We start from the raw sequence: 24662 nt of genomic DNA, 5'->3' as shown, positions 1-24662 counted from the left end.
TATCTGCATAAAAAGAACACTTTCACAACGGAGCAGAGTGGCGCAGCGGAAGCGTGCTGGGCCCATAACCCAGAGGTCGATGGATCGAAACCATCCTCTGCTAATTTTGCTTGATTTTACTTCCAAGGACCAAGCTGTCATTTCCACGCTACCAGCAAGGAAAAGCGCAAGCTTGTGCCAGCTATGTGAGAAAAGACTTCTCAACTATCTGTGTCTGCTGAAATACAAGAGAGGGATCGTCAAAGGCTCCACACTGTACTTTGAAAGTAAAGGCACACAATAATAAGCATGAATGACTGGTGGGACCTTCAAACACTTTTATGTGGAGGCTTTGAATTTCATTCTTCCCTTTTTTGTTCTGCTCTTATCTATCTCCTGGGCATTTCATGGAATGTTCTCTATTTCTCTTCCCTGCTTTGCTTCCCATGCTGCCTCTATGTGTTCATATCTATTATTTGTATTGCTGCTTTCCATTCTTCTCTTCTGCACAGCTTTGTCCTTGGTTTCAATCCCAGTTCCTTACCCTCTACAAAAACTTTCTATTGCTTTTCATGTTGGTATCTAAACCAAATGCACCATTGAAGCTGGTGCATGATAGTCATTGAACTCAGGGTCCTAATGTTTAGAACCGAGAGCGCAAAGATCAGAGGGCGTTGGTGGTATAGTGGTGAGCATAGCTGCCTTCCAAGCAGTTGACCCGGGTTCGATTCCCGGCCAACGCAGTACAAATACTTATATATTCTGCAAGCAGGATATATTTTAAAGCAACATTTCACAAAATGGTAATATAATTAAGAGGTTAATCAGCCATTATATAAAAAATAAACAAATATGTAGGCAAGCATTTCGATCGCCCCTTCTGCTATATTCATTGTCCTAATATATGATAAGTTTCATAAAGCAGAGTCACCACTCACATGTAGTGGTAAAAAAATATGTTACAGTGGGCAGACAATGAAAGGGCTGAGGCCCAACCAGACATTTTAACTCCAGCATCTCTATGTTAAAAAGCATTTCCTAGGCAATATTTAGCCTCTGAAAAAAATATGCAAGATCCAGCAATAAATCTGGCAAAAGTCCCCAACATTTTGTGCATACTTGTGCCCTCACCTGAATGTAGCACCACCTTGTAGCCGTCGGAGGTAACTGCAGCTCACAAAATGTTTCATCAGAGGGCAAGTTTAGAGGAATCCAAAAGGCAGATGTCCATGGAAAGAGCCTCCGACTGCAGCAGGAAGTTTGGATGCTTCAAATTTGCATAGCTTCCAGTCCAACGTCCTCTCATGTACCGAACGCTCCCAAACGCTCTAAAGCCTTATACCGGCAAGCCCTCACCGGGTAGATCTCTGGCTCCCAGGAAAAGCCAAATACTGAGCATGCAAGCACTAGGATCACAGAGAGAGAGAGAGACAGAGAGCGTCGGAGAGCTGTTGTCTTGTTAAAGGCCTGAAACGGCTAGTGCCTAAGAGGGTCTGGACTTTCAGTTGTGACTGATTGTGAGAGGGGAAGATAAAGATTTTCTGCACCCAGCATGCCTTGCGATATACTTAGGCAAATGAGGTGAGAGCCCGACCAATCCCACGTCACTTCTCTGAATGCCTCCTCATCTGCATAAAGAGAACACTTTCACAAAGGAGCAGAGTGGCGCAGCGGAAGCGTGCTGGGCCCATAACCCAGAGGTCGATGGATCGAAACCATCCTCTGCTAATTTTGCTTGATTTTCCTTCCAAGGACCAAGCTGTCATTTCCACATAGCCAGAAAGGAAAAGTGCAAGCTTGTGCCAGCTATGTGAGAAAAGACTTCTCAACTATTCGTGTCTGTGTAATACAAGAGTGATCGTGAAAGGTACAACCCTGTACTTTGAAAGTAAAGACACACAATTATAACCATAAATGACTGACTGGTGGGAGCTTCACACAACTTTCTGGGCATGCTTTGAATTTCATTCTTCCCTTTTTGTTCTGCTCTTATCTATCTCCTGGGCATTTCATGGAATGTTCTCTTTCTCTTCCCTGCTTTGCTTCCCATGCTGCCTATATATGCTCATTTCTACTATTTGTACTGTTGCTTTTCATTTCTTCTCTTCTGCACAACTTTGTCCTTGGTTTCAATCCCCAGTTCCTTACCCTCTGCAAAAAACGTTCTACTGCTTCTCATGTTGGTATCTAAACCAAATGCACCATTGAAGCTGGTGCAAGATAGTCATTGATTTCTGCAACGTAATATTTAGAACCGAGAGCTAACACATCAGAGGGCGTTGGTGGTATAGTGGTGAGCATAGCTGCTTCCCAAGCAGTTGACCCGGGTTCGATTCCCGGCCAACGCACTGAAAATACTTATATATTCTCCAAGCAGGATATATTGTAATGCAACATGTCACAAAATGGAAATTTCACGAACAGATTAATCAGCCATATATAAAAAAATAAACAAATACGTGGGCAAACATCTCAATCGCACCTTCTGCTACATACATTGTCCTAATATATGATAAGTTTCATAAAGCAGAGTCACAACACACATGTGCTGGTAATAAATTTGTTACAGTGGGCAAACAATGGAAGGGCTGAGGCCCGACCACACATTGTAACTCCAGCATCTCTATGTTAAAAAGCATTTCTAGGCAATATCTAGCCTCTGAAAAAATATGCAAGATCCACCGATAAATCTGGCAAAAGTCCCTAACATTTTGTGCATACTTGTGCTCTCACCTGAATGTAGAGCCACCTTGTAGCTGTCGAAGGAAACTGCTGCTCACAAAATGTTTTATCAGAAGGCAAGTTGAGAGGAATCCAAGAGTCAGATGTCCATGGAAAGAACCACTCACTGAAGCAGGAATGTTGGAGGCTTCATATTCGCATAGTTTCCTGTCCAACGTCCACTCACGTCCCGAACGCTCCCAAACGCTCAAAAGCCTCACACCGGGTATATCTCTGGCTCCAAGGTAAAGCCAAATCCTGAGCATGCTAGTGCTAGGATCACAGAGCGAGAGAGAGATGGTTCAAGAGCTACTGTCTTGATAAAGGCCTGAAACGGCTAGTGCCTAAGAGTGTCTGACTTTCAGTTATGACTGATTGTGAGAGGGGAATATGAAGTTTTTCTGCACCCAGCATGCCTTGGGATATACTTATGCAAATGAGGTGAGAGCCAGACCAATCCCATGCTACTCTGCCTAATGCTCCTTATCTGCATAAAAAGAACACTTTCACAACGGAGCAGAGTGGCGCAGCGGAAGCGTGCTGGGCCCATAACCCAGAGGTCGATGGATCGAAACCATCCTCTGCTAATTTTGCTTGATTTTACTTCCAAGGACCAAGCTGTCATTTCCACGCTACCAGCAAGGAAAAGCGCAAGCTTGTGCCAGCTATGTGAGAAAAGACTTCTCAACTATCTGTGTCTGCTGAAATACAAGAGAGGGATCGTCAAAAGCTCCACACTGTACTTTGAAAGTAAAGGCATACAATAATAAGCATGAATGACTGGTGGGACCTTCAAACACTTTTATGTGGAGGCTTTGAATTTCATTCTTCCCTTTTTTGTTCTGCTCTTATCTATCTCCTGGGCATTTCATGGAATGTTCTCTATTTCTCTTCCCTGCTTTGCTTCCCATGCTGCCTCTATGTGTTCATATCTATTATTTGTATTGCTGCTTTCCATTCTTCTCTTCTGCACAGCTTTGTCCTTAGTTTCAATCCCAGTTCCTTACCCTCTACAAAAACTTTCTATTGCTTTTCATGTTGGTATCTAAACCAAATGCACCATTGAAGCTGGTGCATGATAGTCATTGAACTCAGGGTCCTAATGTTTAGAACCGAGAGCGCAAAGATCAGAGGGCGTTGGTGGTATAGTGGTGAGCATAGCTGCCTTCCAAGCAGTTGACCCGGGTTCGATTCCCGGCCAACGCAGTACAAATACTTATATATTCTGCAAGCAGGATATATTTTAAAGCAACATTTCACAAAATGGTAATATAATTAAGAGGTTAATCAGCCATTATATAAAAAATAAACAAATATGTAGGCAAGCATTTCGATCGCCCCTTCTGCTATATTCATTGTCCTAATATATGATAAGTTTCATAAAGCAGAGTCACCACTCACATGTACTGGTAAAAAAATATGTTACAGTGGGCAGACAATGAAAGGGCTGAGGCCCGACCAGACATTTTAACTCCAGCATCTCTATGTTAAAAAGCATTTCCTAGGCAATATTTAGCCTCTGAAAAAAATATGCAAGGTCCAGCAATAAATCTGGCAAAAGTCCCCAACATTTTGTGCATACTTGTGCCCTCACCTGAATGTAGCACCACCTTGTAGCCGTCGGAGGTAACTGCAGCTCACAAAATGTTTCATCAGAGGGCAAGTTTAGAGGAATCCAAAAGGCAGATGTCCATGGAAAGAGCCTCCGACTGCAGCAGGAAGTTTGGATGCTTCAAATTTGCATAGCTTCCAGTCCAACGTCCTCTCATGTACCGAACGCTCCCAAACGCTCTAAAGCCTTATACCGGCAAGCCCTCACCGGGTAGATCTCTGGCTCCCAGGAAAAGCCAAATACTGAGCATGCAAGCACTAGGATCACAGAGAGAGAGAGAGACAGAGAGCGTCGGAGAGCTGTTGTCTTGTTAAAGGCCTGAAACGGCTAGTGCCTAAGAGGGTCTGGACTTTCAGTTGTGACTGATTGTGAGAGGGGAAGATAAAGATTTTCTGCACCCAGCATGCCTTGCGATATACTTAGGCAAATGAGGTGAGAGCCCGACCAATCCCACGTCACTTCTCTGAATGCCTCCTCATCTGCATAAAGAGAACACTTTCACAAAGGAGCAGAGTGGCGCAGCGGAAGCGTGCTGGGCCCATAACCCAGAGGTCGATGGATCGAAACCATCCTCTGCTAATTTTGCTTGATTTTCCTTCCAAGGACCAAGCTGTCATTTCCACATAGCCAGAAAGGAAAAGTGCAAGCTTGTGCCAGCTATGTGAGAAAAGACTTCTCAACTATTCGTGTCTGTGTAATACAAGAGTGATCGTGAAAGGTACAACCCTGTACTTTGAAAGTAAAGACACACAATTATAACCATAAATGACTGACTGGTGGGAGCTTCACACAACTTTCTGGGCATGCTTTGAATTTCATTCTTCCCTTTTTGTTCTGCTCTTATCTATCTCCTGGGCATTTCATGGAATGTTCTCTTTCTCTTCCCTGCTTTGCTTCCCATGCTGCCTATATATGCTCATTTCTACTATTTGTACTGTTGCTTTTCATTTCTTCTCTTCTGCACAACTTTGTCCTTGGTTTCAATCCCCAGTTCCTTACCCTCTGCAAAAAACGTTCTACTGCTTCTCATGTTGGTATCTAAACCAAATGCACCATTGAAGCTGGTGCAAGATAGTCATTGATTTCTGCAACGTAATATTTAGAACCGAGAGCTAACACATCAGAGGGCGTTGGTGGTATAGTGGTGAGCATAGCTGCTTCCCAAGCAGTTGACCCGGGTTCGATTCCCGGCCAACGCACTGAAAATACTTATATATTCTGCAAGCAGGATATATTGTAATGCAACATGTCACAAAATGGAAATTTCACGAACAGATTAATCAGCCATATATAAAAAAATAAACAAATACGTGGGCAAACATCTCAATCGCACCTTCTGCTACATACATTGTCCTAATATATGATAAGTTTCATAAAGCAGAGTCACAACACACATGTGCTGGTAATAAATTTGTTACAGTGGGCAAACAATGGAAGGGCTGAGGCCCGACCAGACATTGTAACTCCAGCATCTCTATGTTAAAAAGCATTTCTAGGCAATATCTAGCCTCTGAAAAAAATATGCAAGATCCACCGATAAATCTGGCAAAAGTCCCTAACATTTTGTGCATACTTGTGCTCTCACCTGAATGTAGCGCCACCTTGTAGCTGTCGAAGGAAACTGCTGCTCACAAAATGTTTTATCAGAAGGCAAGTTGAGAGGAATCCAAGAGTCAGATGTCCATGGAAAGAACCACTCACTGAAGCAGGAATGTTGGAGGCTTCATATTCGCATAGTTTCCTGTCCAACGTCCACAACGCTCCCAAACGCTCAAAAGCCTCACACCGGGCAAGCCCTCACCGGGTATATCTCTGGCTCCAAGGTAAAGCCAAATCCTGAGCATGCTAGTGCTAGGATCACAGAGCGAGAGAGAGATGGTTCAAGAGCTACTGTCTTGATAAAGGCCTGAAACGGCTAGTGCCTAAGAGTGTCTGACTTTCAGTTATGACTGATTGTGAGAGGGGAAGATGAAGTTTTTCTGCACCCAGCATGCCTTGGGATATACTTATGCAAATGAGGTGAGAGCCAGACCAATCCCATGCTACTCTGCCTAATGCTCCTTATCTGCATAAAAAGAACACTTTCACAACGGAGCAGAGTGGCGCAGCGGAAGCGTGCTGGGCCCATAACCCAGAGGTCGATGGATCGAAACCATCCTCTGCTAATTTTGCTTGATTTTACTTCCAAGGACCAAGCTGTCATTTCCACGCTACCAGCAAGGAAAAGCGCAAGCTTGTGCCAGCTATGTGAGAAAAGACTTCTCAACTATCTGTGTCTGCTGAAATACAAGAGAGGGATCGTCAAAGGCTCCACACTGTACTTTGAAAGTAAAGGCACACAATAATAAGCATGAATGACTGGTGGGACCTTCAAACACTTTTATGTGGAGGCTTTGAATTTCATTCTTCCCTTTTTTGTTCTGCTCTTATCTATCTCCTGGGCATTTCATGGAATGTTCTCTATTTCTCTTCCCTGCTTTGCTTCCCATGCTGCCTCTATGTGTTCATATCTATTATTTGTATTGCTGCTTTCCATTCTTCTCTTCTGCACAGCTTTGTCCTTGGTTTCAATCCCAGTTCCTTACCCTCTACAAAAACTTTCTATTGCTTTTCATGTTGGTATCTAAACCAAATGCACCATTGAAGCTGGTGCATGATAGTCATTGAACTCAGGGTCCTAATGTTTAGAACCGAGAGCGCAAAGATCAGAGGGCGTTGGTGGTATAGTGGTGAGCATAGCTGCCTTCCAAGCAGTTGACCCGGGTTCGATTCCCGGCCAACGCAGTACAAATACTTATATATTCTGCAAGCAGGATATATTTTAAAGCAACATTTCACAAAATGGTAATATAATTAAGAGGTTAATCAGCCATTATATAAAAAATAAACAAATATGTAGGCAAGCATTTCGATCGCCCCTTCTGCTATATTCATTGTCCTAATATATGATAAGTTTCATAAAGCAGAGTCACCACTCACATGTAGTGGTAAAAAAATATGTTACAGTGGGCAGACAATGAAAGGGCTGAGGCCCAACCAGACATTTTAACTCCAGCATCTCTATGTTAAAAAGCATTTCCTAGGCAATATTTAGCCTCTGAAAAAAATATGCAAGATCCAGCAATAAATCTGGCAAAAGTCCCCAACATTTTGTGCATACTTGTGCCCTCACCTGAATGTAGCACCACCTTGTAGCCGTCGGAGGTAACTGCAGCTCACAAAATGTTTCATCAGAGGGCAAGTTTAGAGGAATCCAAAAGGCAGATGTCCATGGAAAGAGCCTCCGACTGCAGCAGGAAGTTTGGATGCTTCAAATTTGCATAGCTTCCAGTCCAACGTCCTCTCATGTACCGAACGCTCCCAAACGCTCTAAAGCCTTATACCGGCAAGCCCTCACCGGGTAGATCTCTGGCTCCCAGGAAAAGCCAAATACTGAGCATGCAAGCACTAGGATCACAGAGAGAGAGAGAGACAGAGAGCGTCGGAGAGCTGTTGTCTTGTTAAAGGCCTGAAACGGCTAGTGCCTAAGAGGGTCTGGACTTTCAGTTGTGACTGATTGTGAGAGGGGAAGATAAAGATTTTCTGCACCCAGCATGCCTTGCGATATACTTAGGCAAATGAGGTGAGAGCCCGACCAATCCCACGTCACTTCTCTGAATGCCTCCTCATCTGCATAAAGAGAACACTTTCACAAAGGAGCAGAGTGGCGCAGCGGAAGCGTGCTGGGCCCATAACCCAGAGGTCGATGGATCGAAACCATCCTCTGCTAATTTTGCTTGATTTTCCTTCCAAGGACCAAGCTGTCATTTCCACATAGCCAGAAAGGAAAAGTGCAAGCTTGTGCCAGCTATGTGAGAAAAGACTTCTCAACTATTCGTGTCTGTGTAATACAAGAGTGATCGTGAAAGGTACAACCCTGTACTTTGAAAGTAAAGACACACAATTATAACCATAAATGACTGACTGGTGGGAGCTTCACACAACTTTCTGGGCATGCTTTGAATTTCATTCTTCCCTTTTTGTTCTGCTCTTATCTATCTCCTGGGCATTTCATGGAATGTTCTCTTTCTCTTCCCTGCTTTGCTTCCCATGCTGCCTATATATGCTCATTTCTACTATTTGTACTGTTGCTTTTCATTTCTTCTCTTCTGCACAACTTTGTCCTTGGTTTCAATCCCCAGTTCCTTACCCTCTGCAAAAAACGTTCTACTGCTTCTCATGTTGGTATCTAAACCAAATGCACCATTGAAGCTGGTGCAAGATAGTCATTGATTTCTGCAACGTAATATTTAGAACCGAGAGCTAACACATCAGAGGGCGTTGGTGGTATAGTGGTGAGCATAGCTGCTTCCCAAGCAGTTGACCCGGGTTCGATTCCCGGCCAACGCACTGAAAATACTTATATATTCTCCAAGCAGGATATATTGTAATGCAACATGTCACAAAATGGAAATTTCACGAACAGATTAATCAGCCATATATAAAAAAATAAACAAATACGTGGGCAAACATCTCAATCGCACCTTCTGCTACATACATTGTCCTAATATATGATAAGTTTCATAAAGCAGAGTCACAACACACATGTGCTGGTAATAAATTTGTTACAGTGGGCAAACAATGGAAGGGCTGAGGCCCGACCACACATTGTAACTCCAGCATCTCTATGTTAAAAAGCATTTCTAGGCAATATCTAGCCTCTGAAAAAATATGCAAGATCCACCGATAAATCTGGCAAAAGTCCCTAACATTTTGTGCATACTTGTGCTCTCACCTGAATGTAGAGCCACCTTGTAGCTGTCGAAGGAAACTGCTGCTCACAAAATGTTTTATCAGAAGGCAAGTTGAGAGGAATCCAAGAGTCAGATGTCCATGGAAAGAACCACTCACTGAAGCAGGAATGTTGGAGGCTTCATATTCGCATAGTTTCCTGTCCAACGTCCACTCACGTCCCGAACGCTCCCAAACGCTCAAAAGCCTCACACCGGGTATATCTCTGGCTCCAAGGTAAAGCCAAATCCTGAGCATGCTAGTGCTAGGATCACAGAGCGAGAGAGAGATGGTTCAAGAGCTACTGTCTTGATAAAGGCCTGAAACGGCTAGTGCCTAAGAGTGTCTGACTTTCAGTTATGACTGATTGTGAGAGGGGAATATGAAGTTTTTCTGCACCCAGCATGCCTTGGGATATACTTATGCAAATGAGGTGAGAGCCAGACCAATCCCATGCTACTCTGCCTAATGCTCCTTATCTGCATAAAAAGAACACTTTCACAACGGAGCAGAGTGGCGCAGCGGAAGCGTGCTGGGCCCATAACCCAGAGGTCGATGGATCGAAACCATCCTCTGCTAATTTTGCTTGATTTTACTTCCAAGGACCAAGCTGTCATTTCCACGCTACCAGCAAGGAAAAGCGCAAGCTTGTGCCAGCTATGTGAGAAAAGACTTCTCAACTATCTGTGTCTGCTGAAATACAAGAGAGGGATCGTCAAAAGCTCCACACTGTACTTTGAAAGTAAAGGCACACAATAATAAGCATGAATGACTGGTGGGACCTTCAAACACTTTTATGTGGAGGCTTTGAATTTCATTCTTCCCTTTTTTGTTCTGCTCTTATCTATCTCCTGGGCATTTCATGGAATGTTCTCTATTTCTCTTCCCTGCTTTGCTTCCCATGCTGCCTCTATGTGTTCATATCTATTATTTGTATTGCTGCTTTCCATTCTTCTCTTCTGCACAGCTTTGTCCTTAGTTTCAATCCCAGTTCCTTACCCTCTACAAAAACTTTCTATTGCTTTTCATGTTGGTATCTAAACCAAATGCACCATTGAAGCTGGTGCATGATAGTCATTGAACTCAGGGTCCTAATGTTTAGAACCGAGAGCGCAAAGATCAGAGGGCGTTGGTGGTATAGTGGTGAGCATAGCTGCCTTCCAAGCAGTTGACCCGGGTTCGATTCCCGGCCAACGCAGTACAAATACTTATATATTCTGCAAGCAGGATATATTTTAAAGCAACATTTCACAAAATGGTAATATAATTAAGAGGTTAATCAGCCATTATATAAAAAATAAACAAATATGTAGGCAAGCATTTCGATCGCCCCTTCTGCTATATTCATTGTCCTAATATATGATAAGTTTCATAAAGCAGAGTCACCACTCACATGTACTGGTAAAAAAATATGTTACAGTGGGCAGACAATGAAAGGGCTGAGGCCCGACCAGACATTTTAACTCCAGCATCTCTATGTTAAAAAGCATTTCCTAGGCAATATTTAGCCTCTGAAAAAAATATGCAAGGTCCAGCAATAAATCTGGCAAAAGTCCCCAACATTTTGTGCATACTTGTGCCCTCACCTGAATGTAGCACCACCTTGTAGCCGTCGGAGGTAACTGCAGCTCACAAAATGTTTCATCAGAGGGCAAGTTTAGAGGAATCCAAAAGGCAGATGTCCATGGAAAGAGCCTCCGACTGCAGCAGGAAGTTTGGATGCTTCAAATTTGCATAGCTTCCAGTCCAACGTCCTCTCATGTACCGAACGCTCCCAAACGCTCTAAAGCCTTATACCGGCAAGCCCTCACCGGGTAGATCTCTGGCTCCCAGGAAAAGCCAAATACTGAGCATGCAAGCACTAGGATCACAGAGAGAGAGAGAGACAGAGAGCGTCGGAGAGCTGTTGTCTTGTTAAAGGCCTGAAACGGCTAGTGCCTAAGAGGGTCTGGACTTTCAGTTGTGACTGATTGTGAGAGGGGAAGATAAAGATTTTCTGCACCCAGCATGCCTTGCGATATACTTAGGCAAATGAGGTGAGAGCCCGACCAATCCCACGTCACTTCTCTGAATGCCTCCTCATCTGCATAAAGAGAACACTTTCACAAAGGAGCAGAGTGGCGCAGCGGAAGCGTGCTGGGCCCATAACCCAGAGGTCGATGGATCGAAACCATCCTCTGCTAATTTTGCTTGATTTTCCTTCCAAGGACCAAGCTGTCATTTCCACATAGCCAGAAAGGAAAAGTGCAAGCTTGTGCCAGCTATGTGAGAAAAGACTTCTCAACTATTCGTGTCTGTGTAATACAAGAGTGATCGTGAAAGGTACAACCCTGTACTTTGAAAGTAAAGACACACAATTATAACCATAAATGACTGACTGGTGGGAGCTTCACACAACTTTCTGGGCATGCTTTGAATTTCATTCTTCCCTTTTTGTTCTGCTCTTATCTATCTCCTGGGCATTTCATGGAATGTTCTCTTTCTCTTCCCTGCTTTGCTTCCCATGCTGCCTATATATGCTCATTTCTACTATTTGTACTGTTGCTTTTCATTTCTTCTCTTCTGCACAACTTTGTCCTTGGTTTCAATCCCCAGTTCCTTACCCTCTGCAAAAAACGTTCTACTGCTTCTCATGTTGGTATCTAAACCAAATGCACCATTGAAGCTGGTGCAAGATAGTCATTGATTTCTGCAACGTAATATTTAGAACCGAGAGCTAACACATCAGAGGGCGTTGGTGGTATAGTGGTGAGCATAGCTGCTTCCCAAGCAGTTGACCCGGGTTCGATTCCCGGCCAACGCACTGAAAATACTTATATATTCTGCAAGCAGGATATATTGTAATGCAACATGTCACAAAATGGAAATTTCACGAACAGATTAATCAGCCATATATAAAAAAATAAACAAATACGTGGGCAAACATCTCAATCGCACCTTCTGCTACATACATTGTCCTAATATATGATAAGTTTCATAAAGCAGAGTCACAACACACATGTGCTGGTAATAAATTTGTTACAGTGGGCAAACAATGGAAGGGCTGAGGCCCGACCAGACATTGTAACTCCAGCATCTCTATGTTAAAAAGCATTTCTAGGCAATATCTAGCCTCTGAAAAAAATATGCAAGATCCACCGATAAATCTGGCAAAAGTCCCTAACATTTTGTGCATACTTGTGCTCTCACCTGAATGTAGCGCCACCTTGTAGCTGTCGAAGGAAACTGCTGCTCACAAAATGTTTTATCAGAAGGCAAGTTGAGAGGAATCCAAGAGTCAGATGTCCATGGAAAGAACCACTCACTGAAGCAGGAATGTTGGAGGCTTCATATTCGCATAGTTTCCTGTCCAACGTCCACAACGCTCCCAAACGCTCAAAAGCCTCACACCGGGCAAGCCCTCACCGGGTATATCTCTGGCTCCAAGGTAAAGCCAAATCCTGAGCATGCTAGTGCTAGGATCACAGAGCGAGAGAGAGATGGTTCAAGAGCTACTGTCTTGATAAAGGCCTGAAACGGCTAGTGCCTAAGAGTGTCTGACTTTCAGTTATGACTGATTGTGAGAGGGGAAGATGAAGTTTTTCTGCACCCAGCATGCCTTGGGATATACTTATGCAAATGAGGTGAGAGCCAGACCAATCCCATGCTACTCTGCCTAATGCTCCTTATCTGCATAAAAAGAACACTTTCACAACGGAGCAGAGTGGCGCAGCGGAAGCGTGCTGGGCCCATAACCCAGAGGTCGATGGATCGAAACCATCCTCTGCTAATTTTGCTTGATTTTACTTCCAAGGACCAAGCTGTCATTTCCACGCTACCAGCAAGGAAAAGCGCAAGCTTGTGCCAGCTATGTGAGAAAAGACTTCTCAACTATCTGTGTCTGCTGAAATACAAGAGAGGGATCGTCAAAGGCTCCACACTGTACTTTGAAAGTAAAGGCACACAATAATAAGCATGAATGACTGGTGGGACCTTCAAACACTTTTATGTGGAGGCTTTGAATTTCATTCTTCCCTTTTTTGTTCTGCTCTTATCTATCTCCTGGGCATTTCATGGAATGTTCTCTATTTCTCTTCCCTGCTTTGCTTCCCATGCTGCCTCTATGTGTTCATATCTATTATTTGTATTGCTGCTTTCCATTCTTCTCTTCTGCACAGCTTTGTCCTTGGTTTCAATCCCAGTTCCTTACCCTCTACAAAAACTTTCTATTGCTTTTCATGTTGGTATCTAAACCAAATGCACCATTGAAGCTGGTGCATGATAGTCATTGAACTCAGGGTCCTAATGTTTAGAACCGAGAGCGCAAAGATCAGAGGGCGTTGGTGGTATAGTGGTGAGCATAGCTGCCTTCCAAGCAGTTGACCCGGGTTCGATTCCCGGCCAACGCAGTACAAATACTTATATATTCTGCAAGCAGGATATATTTTAAAGCAACATTTCACAAAATGGTAATATAATTAAGAGGTTAATCAGCCATTATATAAAAAATAAACAAATATGTAGGCAAGCATTTCGATCGCCCCTTCTGCTATATTCATTGTCCTAATATATGATAAGTTTCATAAAGCAGAGTCACCACTCACATGTAGTGGTAAAAAAATATGTTACAGTGGGCAGACAATGAAAGGGCTGAGGCCCAACCAGACATTTTAACTCCAGCATCTCTATGTTAAAAAGCATTTCCTAGGCAATATTTAGCCTCTGAAAAAAATATGCAAGATCCAGCAATAAATCTGGCAAAAGTCCCCAACATTTTGTGCATACTTGTGCCCTCACCTGAATGTAGCACCACCTTGTAGCCGTCGGAGGTAACTGCAGCTCACAAAATGTTTCATCAGAGGGCAAGTTTAGAGGAATCCAAAAGGCAGATGTCCATGGAAAGAGCCTCCGACTGCAGCAGGAAGTTTGGATGCTTCAAATTTGCATAGCTTCCAGTCCAACGTCCTCTCATGTACCGAACGCTCCCAAACGCTCTAAAGCCTTATACCGGCAAGCCCTCACCGGGTAGATCTCTGGCTCCCAGGAAAAGCCAAATACTGAGCATGCAAGCACTAGGATCACAGAGAGAGAGAGAGACAGAGAGCGTCGGAGAGCTGTTGTCTTGTTAAAGGCCTGAAACGGCTAGTGCCTAAGAGGGTCTGGACTTTCAGTTGTGACTGATTGTGAGAGGGGAAGATAAAGATTTTCTGCACCCAGCATGCCTTGCGATATACTTAGGCAAATGAGGTGAGAGCCCGACCAATCCCACGTCACTTCTCTGAATGCCTCCTCATCTGCATAAAGAGAACACTTTCACAAAGGAGCAGAGTGGCGCAGCGGAAGCGTGCTGGGCCCATAACCCAGAGGTCGATGGATCGAAACCATCCTCTGCTAATTTTGCTTGATTTTCCTTCCAAGGACCAAGCTGTCATTTCCACATAGCCAGAAAGGAAAAGTGCAAGCTTGTGCCAGCTATGTGAGAAAAGACTTCTCAACTATTCGTGTCTGTGTAATACAAGAGTGATCGTGAAAGGTACAACCCTGTACTTTGAAAGTAAAGACACACAATTATAACCATAAATGACTGACTGGTGGGAGCTTCACACAACTTTCTGGGCATGCTTTGAATTTCATTCTTCCCTGTTTGTTCTGCTCTTATCTATCTCCTGGGCATTTCATGGAATGTTCTCTTTCTCTTCCCTGCTTTGCTTCCCATGCTGCCTATATATGCTCATTTCTACTATTTGTACTGTTGCTTTTCATTTCTTCTCTTCTGCACAACTTTGTCCTTGGTTTCAATCCCCAGTTCCTTACCCTCTGCAAAAAACGTTCTACTGCTTCTCATGTTGGTATCTAAACCAAATGCACCATTGAAGCTGGTGCAAGATAGTCATTGATTTCTGCAACGTAATATTTAGAACCGAGAGCTAACACATCAGAGGGCGTTGGTGGTATAGTGGTGAGCATAGCTGCTTCCCAAGCAGTTGACCCGGGTTCGATTCCCGGCCAACGCACTGAAAATACTTATATATTCTCCAAGCAGGATATATTGTAATGCAACATGTCACAAAATCGAAATTTCACGAACAGATTAATCAGCCATATATAAAAAAATAAACAAATACGTGGGCAAACATCTCAATCGCACCTTCTGCTACATACATTGTCCTAATATATGATAAGTTTCATAAAGCAGAGTCACAACACACATGTGCTGGTAATAAATTTGTTACAGTGGGCAAACAATGGAAGGGCTGAGGCCCGACCAGACATTGTAACTCCAGCATCTCTATGTTAAAAAGCATTTCTAGGCAATATCTAGCCTCTGAAAAAATATGCAAGATCCACCGATAAATCTGGCAAAAGTCCCTAACATTTTGTGCATACTTGTGCTCTCACCTGAATGTAGCGCCACCTTGTAGCTGTCGAAGGAAACTGCTGCTCACAAAATGTTTTATCAGAAGGCAAGTTGAGAGGAATCCAAGAGTCAGATGTCCATGGAAAGAACCACTCACTGAAGCAGGAATGTTGGAGGCTTCATATTCGCATAGTTTCCTGTCCAACGTCCACAACGCTCCCAAACGCTCAAAAGCCTCACACCGGGCAAGCCCTCACCGGGTATATCTCTGGCTCCAAGGTAAAGCCAAATCCTGAGCATGCTAGTGCTAGGATCACAGAGCGAGAGAGAGATGGTTCAAGAGCTACTGTCTTGATAAAGGCCTGAAACGGCTAGTGCCTAAGAGTGTCTGACTTTCAGTTATGACTGATTGTGAGAGGGGAATATGAAGTTTTTCTGCACCCAGCATGCCTTGGGATATACTTATGCAAATGAGGTGAGAGCCAGACCAATCCCATGCTACTCTGCCTAATGCTCCTTATCTGCATAAAAAGAACACTTTCACAACGGAGCAGAGTGGCGCAGCGGAAGCGTGCTGGGCCCATAACCCAGAGGTCGATGGATCGAAACCATCCTCTGCTAATTTTGCTTGATTTTACTTCCAAGGACCAAGCTGTCATTTCCACGCTACCAGCAAGGAAAAGCGCAAGCTTGTGCCAGCTATGTGAGAAAAGACTTCTCAACTATCTGTGTCTGCTGAAATACAAGAGAGGGATCGTCAAAAGCTCCACACTGTACTTTGAAAGTAAAGGCACACAATAATAAGCATGAATGACTGGTGGGACCTTCAAACACTTTTATGTGGAGGCTTTGAATTTCATTCTTCCCTTTTTTGTTCTGCTCTTATCTATCTCCTGGGCATTTCATGGAATGTTCTCTATTTCTCTTCCCTGCTTTGCTTCCCATGCTGCCTCTATGTGTTCATATCTATTATTTGTATTGCTGCTTTCCATTCTTCTCTTCTGCACAGCTTTGTCCTTAGTTTCAATCCCAGTTCCTTACCCTCTACAAAAACTTTCTATTGCTTTTCATGTTGGTATCTAAACCAAATGCACCATTGAAGCTGGTGCATGATAGTCATTGAACTCAGGGTCCTAATGTTTAGAACCGAGAGCGCAAAGATCAGAGGGCGTTGGTGGTATAGTGGTGAGCATAGCTGCCTTCCAAGCAGTTGACCCGGGTTCGATTCCCGGCCAACGCAGTACAAATACTTATATATTCTGCAAGCAGGATATATTTTAAAGCAACATTTCACAAAATGGTAATATAATTAAGAGGTTAATCAGCCATTATATAAAAAATAAACAAATATGTAGGCAAGCATTTCGATCGCCCCTTCTGCTATATTCATTGTCCTAATATATGATAAGTTTCATAAAGCAGAGTCACCACTCACATGTACTGGTAAAAAAATATGTTACAGTGGGCAGACAATGAAAGGGCTGAGGCCCGACCAGACATTTTAACTCCAGCATCTCTATGTTAAAAAGCATTTCCTAGGCAATATTTAGCCTCTGAAAAAAATATGCAAGGTCCAGCAATAAATCTGGCAAAAGTCCCCAACATTTTGTGCATACTTGTGCCCTCACCTGAATGTAGCACCACCTTGTAGCCGTCGGAGGTAACTGCAGCTCACAAAATGTTTCATCAGAGGGCAAGTTTAGAGGAATCCAAAAGGCAGATGTCCATGGAAAGAGCCTCCGACTGCAGCAGGAAGTTTGGATGCTTCAAATTTGCATAGCTTCCAGTCCAACGTCCTCTCATGTACCGAACGCTCCCAAACGCTCTAAAGCCTTATACCGGCAAGCCCTCACCGGGTAGATCTCTGGCTCCCAGGAAAAGCCAAATACTGAGCATGCAAGCACTAGGATCACAGAGAGAGAGAGAGACAGAGAGCGTCGGAGAGCTGTTGTCTTGTTAAAGGCCTGAAACGGCTAGTGCCTAAGAGGGTCTGGACTTTCAGTTGTGACTGATTGTGAGAGGGGAAGATAAAGATTTTCTGCACCCAGCATGCCTTGCGATATACTTAGGCAAATGAGGTGAGAGCCCGACCAATCCCACGTCACTTCCCCGAATGCCTCCTCATCTGCATAAAGAGAACACTTTCACAAAGGAGCAGAGTGGCGCAGCGGAAGCGTGCTGGGCCCATAACCCAGAGGTCGATGGATCGAAACCATCCTCTGCTAATTTTGCTTGATTTTCCTTCCAAGGACCAAGCTGTCATTTCCACATAGCCAGAAAGGAAAAGTGCAAGCTTGTGCCAGCTATGTGAGAAAAGACTTCTCAACTATTCGTGTCTGTGTAATACAAGAGTGATCGTGAAAGGTACAACCCTGTACTTTGAAAGTAAAGACACACAATTATAACCATAAATGACTGACTGGTGGGAGCTTCACACAACTTTCTGGGCATGCTTTGAATTTCATTCTTCCCTTTTTGTTCTGCTCTTATCTATCTCCTGGGCATTTCATGGAATGTTCTCTTTCTCTTCCCTGCTTTGCTTCCCATGCTGCCTATATATGCTCATTTCTACTATTTGTACTGTTGCTTTTCATTTCTTCTCTTCTGCACAACTTTGTCCTTGGTTTCAATCCCCAGTTCCTTACCCTCTGCAAAAAACGTTCTACTGCTTCTCATGTTGGTATCTAAACCAAATGCACCATTGAAGCTGGTGCAAGATAGTCATTGATTTCTGCAACGTAATATTTAGAACCGAGAGCTAACACATCAGAGGGCGTTGGTGGTATAGTGGTGAGCATAGCTGCTTCCCAAGCAGTTGACCCGGGTTCGATTCCCGGCCAACGCACTGAAAATACTTATATATTCTGCAAGCAGGATATATTGTAATGCAACATGTCACAAAATGGAAATTTCACGAACAGATTAATCAGCCATATATAAAAAAATAAACAAATACGTGGGCAAACATCTCAATCGCACCTTCTGCTACATACATTGTCCTAATATATGATAAGTTTCATAAAGCAGAGTCACAACACACATGTGCTGGTAATAAATTTGTTACAGTGGGCAAGCAATGGAAGGGCTGAGGCCCGACCAGACATTGTAACTCCAGCATCTCTATGTTAAAAAGCATTTCTAGGCAATATCTAGCCTCTGAAAAAATATGCAAGATCCACCGATAAATCTGGCAAAAGTCCCTAACATTTTGTGCATACTTGTGCTCTCACCTGAATGTAGCGCCACCTTGTAGCTGTCGAAGGAAACTGCTGCTCACAAAATGTTTTATCAGAAGGCAAGTTGAGAGGAATCCAAGAGTCAGATGTCCATGGAAAGAACCACTCACTGAAGCAGGAATGTTGGAGGCTTCATATTCGCATAGTTTCCTGTCCAACGTCCACTCACGTCCCGAACGCTCCCAAACGCTCAAAAGCCTCACACCGGGCAAGCCCTCACCGGGTATATCTCTGGCTCCAAGGTAAAGCCAAATCCTGAGCATGCTAGTGCTAGGATCACAGAGCGAGAGAGAGATGGTTCAAGAGCTACTGTCTTGATAAAGGCCTGAAACGGCTAGTGCCTAAGAGTGTCTGACTTTCAGTTATGACTGATTGTGAGAGGGGAAGATGAAGTTTTTCTGCACCCAGCATGCCTTGGGATATACTTATGCAAATGAGGTGAGAGCCAGACCAATCCCATGCTACTCTGCCTAATGCTCCTTATCTGCATAAAAAGAACACTTTCACAACGGAGCAGAGTGGCGCAGCGGAAGCGTGCTGGGCCCATAACCCAGAGGTCGATGGATCGAAACCATCCTCTGCTAATTTTGCTTGATTTTACTTCCAAGGACCAAGCTGTCATTTCCACGCTACCAGCAAGGAAAAGCGCAAGCTTGTGCCAGCTATGTGAGAAAAGACTTCTCAACTATCTGTGTCTGCTGAAATACAAGAGAGGGATCGTCAAAAGCTCCACACTGTACTTTGAAAGTAAAGGCACACAATAATAAGCATGAATGACTGGTGGGACCTTCAAACACTTTTATGTGGAGGCTTTGAATTTCATTCTTCCCTTTTTTGTTCTGCTCTTATCTATCTCCTGGGCATTTCATGGAATGTTCTCTATTTCTCTTCCCTGCTTTGCTTCCCATGCTGCCTCTATGTGTTCATATCTATTATTTGTATTGCTGCTTTCCATTCTTCTCTTCTGCACAGCTTTGTCCTTAGTTTCAATCCCAGTTCCTTACCCTCTACAAAAACTTTCTATTGCTTTTCATGTTGGTATCTAAACCAAATGCACCATTGAAGCTGGTGCATGATAGTCATTGAACTCAGGGTCCTAATGTTTAGAACCGAGAGCGCAAAGATCAGAGGGCGTTGGTGGTATAGTGGTGAGCATAGCTGCCTTCCAAGCAGTTGACCCGGGTTCGATTCCCGGCCAACGCAGTACAAATACTTATATATTCTGCAAGCAGGATATATTTTAAAGCAACATTTCACAAAATGGTAATATAATTAAGAGGTTAATCAGCCATTATATAAAAAATAAACAAATATGTAGGCAAGCATTTCGATCGCCCCTTCTGCTATATTCATTGTCCTAATATATGATAAGTTTCATAAAGCAGAGTCACCACTCACATGTACTGGTAAAAAAATATGTTACAATGGGCAGACAATGAAAGGGCTGAGGCCCGACCAGACATTTTAACTCCAGCATCTCTATGTTAAAAAGCATTTCCTAGGCAATATTTAGCCTCTGAAAAAAATATGCAAGGTCCAGCAATAAATCTGGCAAAAGTCCCCAACATTTTGTGCATACTTGTGCCCTCACCTGAATGTAGCACCACCTTGTAGCCGTCGGAGGTAACTGCAGCTCACAAAATGTTTCATCAGAGGGCAAGTTTAGAGGAATCCAAAAGGCAGATGTCCATGGAAAGAGCCTCCGACTGCAGCAGGAAGTTTGGATGCTTCAAATTTGCATAGCTTCCAGTCCAACGTCCTCTCATGTACCGAACGCTCCCAAACGCTCTAAAGCCTTATACCGGCAAGCCCTCACCGGGTAGATCTCTGGCTCCCAGGAAAAGCCAAATACTGAGCATGCAAGCACTAGGATCACAGAGAGAGAGAGAGACAGAGAGCGTCGGAGAGCTGTTGTCTTGTTAAAGGCCTGAAACGGCTAGTGCCTAAGAGGGTCTGGACTTTCAGTTGTGACTGATTGTGAGAGGGGAAGATAAAGATTTTCTGCACCCAGCATGCCTTGCGATATACTTAGGCAAATGAGGTGAGAGCCCGACCAATCCCACGTCACTTCTCTGAATGCCTCCTCATCTGCATAAAGAGAACACTTTCACAAAGGAGCAGAGTGGCGCAGCGGAAGCGTGCTGGGCCCATAACCCAGAGGTCGATGGATCGAAACCATCCTCTGCTAATTTTGCTTGATTTTCCTTCCAAGGACCAAGCTGTCATTTCCACATAGCCAGAAAGGAAAAGTGCAAGCTTGTGCCAGCTATGTGAGAAAAGACTTCTCAACTATTCGTGTCTGTGTAATACAAGAGTGATCGTGAAAGGTACAACCCTGTACTTTGAAAGTAAAGACACACAATTATAACCATAAATGACTGACTGGTGGGAGCTTCACACAACTTTCTGGGCATGCTTTGAATTTCATTCTTCCCTTTTTGTTCTGCTCTTATCTATCTCCTGGGCATTTCATGGAATGTTCTCTTTCTCTTCCCTGCTTTGCTTCCCATGCTGCCTATATATGCTCATTTCTACTATTTGTACTGTTGCTTTTCATTTCTTCTCTTCTGCACAACTTTGTCCTTGGTTTCAATCCCCAGTTCCTTACCCTCTGCAAAAAACGTTCTACTGCTTCTCATGTTGGTATCTAAACCAAATGCACCATTGAAGCTGGTGCAAGATAGTCATTGATTTCTGCAACGTAATATTTAGAACCGAGAGCTAACACATCAGAGGGCGTTGGTGGTATAGTGGTGAGCATAGCTGCTTCCCAAGCAGTTGACCCGGGTTCGATTCCCGGCCAACGCACTGAAAATACTTATATATTCTGCAAGCAGGATATATTGTAATGCAACATGTCACAAAATGGAAATTTCACGAACAGATTAATCAGCCATATATAAAAAAATAAACAAATACGTGGGCAAACATCTCAATCGCACCTTCTGCTACATACATTGTCCTAATATATGATAAGTTTCATAAAGCAGAGTCACAACACACATGTGCTGGTAATAAATTTGTTACAGTGGGCAAACAATGGAAGGGCTGAGGCCCGACCAGACATTGTAACTCCAGCATCTCTATGTTAAAAAGCATTTCTAGGCAATATCTAGCCTCTGAAAAAAATATGCAAGATCCACCGATAAATCTGGCAAAAGTCCCTAACATTTTGTGCATACTTGTGCTCTCACCTGAATGTAGCGCCACCTTGTAGCTGTCGAAGGAAACTGCTGCTCACAAAATGTTTTATCAGAAGGCAAGTTGAGAGGAATCCAAGAGTCAGATGTCCATGGAAAGAACCACTCACTGAAGCAGGAATGTTGGAGGCTTCATATTCGCATAGTTTCCTGTCCAACGTCCACAACGCTCCCAAACGCTCAAAAGCCTCACACCGGGCAAGCCCTCACCGGGTATATCTCTGGCTCCAAGGTAAAGCCAAATCCTGAGCATGCTAGTGCTAGGATCACAGAGCGAGAGAGAGATGGTTCAAGAGCTACTGTCTTGATAAAGGCCTGAAACGGCTAGTGCCTAAGAGTGTCTGACTTTCAGTTATGACTGATTGTGAGAGGGGAAGATGAAGTTTTTCTGCACCCAGCATGCCTTGGGATATACTTATGCAAATGAGGTGAGAGCCAGACCAATCCCATGCTACTCTGCCTAATGCTCCTTATCTGCATAAAAAGAACACTTTCACAACGGAGCAGAGTGGCGCAGCGGAAGCGTGCTGGGCCCATAACCCAGAGGTCGATGGATCGAAACCATCCTCTGCTAATTTTGCTTGATTTTACTTCCAAGGACCAAGCTGTCATTTCCACGCTACCAGCAAGGAAAAGCGCAAGCTTGTGCCAGCTATGTGAGAAAAGACTTCTCAACTATCTGTGTCTGCTGAAATACAAGAGAGGGATCGTCAAAGGCTCCACACTGTACTTTGAAAGTAAAGGCACACAATAATAAGCATGAATGACTGGTGGGACCTTCAAACACTTTTATGTGGAGGCTTTGAATTTCATTCTTCCCTTTTTTGTTCTGCTCTTATCTATCTCCTGGGCATTTCATGGAATGTTCTCTATTTCTCTTCCCTGCTTTGCTTCCCATGCTGCCTCTATGTGTTCATATCTATTATTTGTATTGCTGCTTTCCATTCTTCTCTTCTGCACAGCTTTGTCCTTGGTTTCAATCCCAGTTCCTTACCCTCTACAAAAACTTTCTATTGCTTTTCATGTTGGTATCTAAACCAAATGCACCATTGAAGCTGGTGCATGATAGTCATTGAACTCAGGGTCCTAATGTTTAGAACCGAGAGCGCAAAGATCAGAGGGCGTTGGTGGTATAGTGGTGAGCATAGCTGCCTTCCAAGCAGTTGACCCGGGTTCGATTCCCGGCCAACGCAGTACAAATACTTATATATTCTGCAAGCAGGATATATTTTAAAGCAACATTTCACAAAATGGTAATATAATTAAGAGGTTAATCAGCCATTATATAAAAAATAAACAAATATGTAGGCAAGCATTTCGATCGCCCCTTCTGCTATATTCATTGTCCTAATATATGATAAGTTTCATAAAGCAGAGTCACCACTCACATGTAGTGGTAAAAAAATATGTTACAGTGGGCAGACAATGAAAGGGCTGAGGCCCAACCAGACATTTTAACTCCAGCATCTCTATGTTAAAAAGCATTTCCTAGGCAATATTTAGCCTCTGAAAAAAATATGCAAGATCCAGCAATAAATCTGGCAAAAGTCCCCAACATTTTGTGCATACTTGTGCCCTCACCTGAATGTAGCACCACCTTGTAGCCGTCGGAGGTAACTGCAGCTCACAAAATGTTTCATCAGAGGGCAAGTTTAGAGGAATCCAAAAGGCAGATGTCCATGGAAAGAGCCTCCGACTGCAGCAGGAAGTTTGGATGCTTCAAATTTGCATAGCTTCCAGTCCAACGTCCTCTCATGTACCGAACGCTCCCAAACGCTCTAAAGCCTTATACCGGCAAGCCCTCACCGGGTAGATCTCTGGCTCCCAGGAAAAGCCAAATACTGAGCATGCAAGCACTAGGATCACAGAGAGAGAGAGAGACAGAGAGCTTCGGAGAGCTGTTGTCTTGTTAAAGGCCTGAAACGGCTAGTGCCTAAGAGGGTCTGGACTTTCAGTTGTGACTGATTGTGAGAGGGGAAGATAAAGATTTTCTGCACCCAGCATGCCTTGCGATATACTTAGGCAAATGAGGTGAGAGCCCGACCAATCCCACGTCACTTCTCTGAATGCCTCCTCATCTGCATAAAGAGAACACTTTCACAAAGGAGCAGAGTGGCGCAGCGGAAGCGTGCTGGGCCCATAACCCAGAGGTCGATGGATCGAAACCATCCTCTGCTAATTTTGCTTGATTTTCCTTCCAAGGACCAAGCTGTCATTTCCACATAGCCAGAAAGGAAAAGTGCAAGCTTGTGCCAGCTATGTGAGAAAAGACTTCTCAACTATTCGTGTCTGTGTAATACAAGAGTGATCGTGAAAGGTACAACCCTGTACTTTGAAAGTAAAGACACACAATTATAACCATAAATGACTGACTGGTGGGAGCTTCACACAACTTTCTGGGCATGCTTTGAATTTCATTCTTCCCTTTTTGTTCTGCTCTTATCTATCTCCTGGGCATTTCATGGAATGTTCTCTTTCTCTTCCCTGCTTTGCTTCCCATGCTGCCTATATATGCTCATTTCTACTATTTGTACTGTTGCTTTTCATTTCTTCTCTTCTGCACAACTTTGTCCTTGGTTTCAATCCCCAGTTCCTTACCCTCTGCAAAAAACGTTCTACTGCTTCTCATGTTGGTATCTAAACCAAATGCACCATTGAAGCTGGTGCAAGATAGTCATTGATTTCTGCAACGTAATATTTAGAACCGAGAGCTAACACATCAGAGGGCGTTGGTGGTATAGTGGTGAGCATAGCTGCTTCCCAAGCAGTTGACCCGGGTTCGATTCCCGGCCAACGCACTGAAAATA

At 43.7% G+C, this 24662-nt stretch overlaps 16 non-coding genes across 16 annotated transcripts; all 16 read left to right on the top strand.

The window, feature by feature from the left end:
* Positions 1–650: 650 nt before the first annotated feature.
* Positions 651–722, top strand: TRNAG-UCC (transfer RNA glycine (anticodon UCC)). Its single transcript has one exon. It is a non-coding gene; the product is annotated as a tRNA-Gly (tRNA).
* Positions 723–2255: 1533 nt separating this feature from the next.
* Positions 2256–2327, top strand: TRNAG-CCC (transfer RNA glycine (anticodon CCC)). The gene has a single exon. It is a non-coding gene; the product is annotated as a tRNA-Gly (tRNA).
* A 1507-nt stretch (positions 2328–3834) lies between these two features.
* Positions 3835–3906, top strand: TRNAG-UCC (transfer RNA glycine (anticodon UCC)). The gene has a single exon. It is a non-coding gene; the product is annotated as a tRNA-Gly (tRNA).
* Positions 3907–5439: 1533 nt separating this feature from the next.
* TRNAG-CCC (transfer RNA glycine (anticodon CCC)) lies at positions 5440–5511 on the top strand. The gene has a single exon. It is a non-coding gene; the product is annotated as a tRNA-Gly (tRNA).
* Positions 5512–7024: 1513 nt separating this feature from the next.
* Positions 7025–7096, top strand: TRNAG-UCC (transfer RNA glycine (anticodon UCC)). The gene has a single exon. It is a non-coding gene; the product is annotated as a tRNA-Gly (tRNA).
* A 1533-nt stretch (positions 7097–8629) lies between these two features.
* Positions 8630–8701, top strand: TRNAG-CCC (transfer RNA glycine (anticodon CCC)). The gene has a single exon. It is a non-coding gene; the product is annotated as a tRNA-Gly (tRNA).
* Positions 8702–10208: 1507 nt separating this feature from the next.
* On the top strand, positions 10209–10280 carry TRNAG-UCC (transfer RNA glycine (anticodon UCC)). Its single transcript has one exon. It is a non-coding gene; the product is annotated as a tRNA-Gly (tRNA).
* Positions 10281–11813: 1533 nt separating this feature from the next.
* TRNAG-CCC (transfer RNA glycine (anticodon CCC)) lies at positions 11814–11885 on the top strand. Its single transcript has one exon. It is a non-coding gene; the product is annotated as a tRNA-Gly (tRNA).
* Positions 11886–13398: 1513 nt separating this feature from the next.
* Positions 13399–13470, top strand: TRNAG-UCC (transfer RNA glycine (anticodon UCC)). The gene has a single exon. It is a non-coding gene; the product is annotated as a tRNA-Gly (tRNA).
* A 1533-nt stretch (positions 13471–15003) lies between these two features.
* Positions 15004–15075, top strand: TRNAG-CCC (transfer RNA glycine (anticodon CCC)). The gene has a single exon. It is a non-coding gene; the product is annotated as a tRNA-Gly (tRNA).
* Positions 15076–16587: 1512 nt separating this feature from the next.
* TRNAG-UCC (transfer RNA glycine (anticodon UCC)) lies at positions 16588–16659 on the top strand. The gene has a single exon. It is a non-coding gene; the product is annotated as a tRNA-Gly (tRNA).
* Positions 16660–18192: 1533 nt separating this feature from the next.
* TRNAG-CCC (transfer RNA glycine (anticodon CCC)) lies at positions 18193–18264 on the top strand. Its single transcript has one exon. It is a non-coding gene; the product is annotated as a tRNA-Gly (tRNA).
* Positions 18265–19786: 1522 nt separating this feature from the next.
* TRNAG-UCC (transfer RNA glycine (anticodon UCC)) lies at positions 19787–19858 on the top strand. Its single transcript has one exon. It is a non-coding gene; the product is annotated as a tRNA-Gly (tRNA).
* A 1533-nt stretch (positions 19859–21391) lies between these two features.
* On the top strand, positions 21392–21463 carry TRNAG-CCC (transfer RNA glycine (anticodon CCC)). The gene has a single exon. It is a non-coding gene; the product is annotated as a tRNA-Gly (tRNA).
* Positions 21464–22976: 1513 nt separating this feature from the next.
* TRNAG-UCC (transfer RNA glycine (anticodon UCC)) lies at positions 22977–23048 on the top strand. Its single transcript has one exon. It is a non-coding gene; the product is annotated as a tRNA-Gly (tRNA).
* A 1533-nt stretch (positions 23049–24581) lies between these two features.
* TRNAG-CCC (transfer RNA glycine (anticodon CCC)) lies at positions 24582–24653 on the top strand. Its single transcript has one exon. It is a non-coding gene; the product is annotated as a tRNA-Gly (tRNA).
* Positions 24654–24662: the final 9 nt, after the last annotated feature.

Source organism: Lissotriton vulgaris, chromosome 9 (assembly GCF_964263255.1).
Source record: "Lissotriton vulgaris chromosome 9, aLisVul1.2, whole genome shotgun sequence".
In the NCBI taxonomy this organism is placed as follows: Eukaryota; Metazoa; Chordata; class Amphibia; order Caudata; family Salamandridae; genus Lissotriton; species Lissotriton vulgaris.
The sequence above is the reverse complement of the archived record's forward strand: the minus strand, read 5'-3'. Positions and strand labels throughout refer to the sequence as shown.